The 800-nt window shown below is 31.6% G+C and overlaps 1 protein-coding gene across 1 annotated transcript in view; it reads right to left on the minus strand.

The window, feature by feature from the left end:
• The window catches only part of LOC106878217 (NBAS subunit of NRZ tethering complex), a 132,994-nt gene that overhangs the window by 77,857 nt on the left and 54,337 nt on the right, over positions 1–800 (minus strand). The window lies entirely within an intron of this gene.

An 800-nucleotide genomic window follows, 5' to 3' on the forward strand; every position in this document is an offset into this window, starting at 1 on the left:
TTTTTTTTTTTTTTTTGTTCCTGAGCACTAATTGTTATTTTCTTATTGCATATGCCTAAAATATATAGTCACTACAAATCTCTTTAAGCTTTGCTTTTGTGATCTAGGTAAAGATATTTTGAAATTTACCTGTTTTTCAGAACAGTCCAGATAAATTTGGTGCTTAGTGAATTTCCTTCATTTGTGAATAATTTTCAATATCTTTCTAGAAGTTCCAGTAATAAGAATACAAGAATGCTCACCACTTTAGCTTAGTCATAGCAGCCTCAATGGGTAACCATTCTGCATTTATCATAGATGGCATCAAGAGGCATTTTGCTTTGTCTATTATCAATTTGACAAGACAAGAGTGGAAAAATACTCAGTGGCATCACTCACTTAAATGTGTCAGGCTTACCAGACATATTACAGCAGGTTTGTTGGATGGGAGTCAAAACAAACTCTAGGTGCCTCATTTCACCAGTTACCACTAAAAAAAAAAAAACTCTGGAAAGTTTGCTTAATAAAAAAATTTAGAATTTAAAAAATTAAAATTGTTTGATTTTTTTAAAGTTTCTAGTCTTATAGAAAAAAAAATATCAGATGTCAAATATGATGTGTAACATAAGTTAAAGGTAAAATAGATGGATTATTTCTTAATAACAATTCTTTTTTGGCCTTTTGCAGTATGTTGCAAAAAGGAAAAAACAGCTGCTAAGTTCACTATCCCATGGATTTGGCAGGAACCTCCCACTACTCAAACAATCACTACTTCTGCATCAACTACTCCTCCAAATGTTGGGCTCACAAGAATGAATCTA

Source organism: Octopus bimaculoides, chromosome 15, assembly GCF_001194135.2.
Source record: "Octopus bimaculoides isolate UCB-OBI-ISO-001 chromosome 15, ASM119413v2, whole genome shotgun sequence".
NCBI classification, from domain to species: domain Eukaryota; kingdom Metazoa; phylum Mollusca; class Cephalopoda; order Octopoda; family Octopodidae; genus Octopus; species Octopus bimaculoides.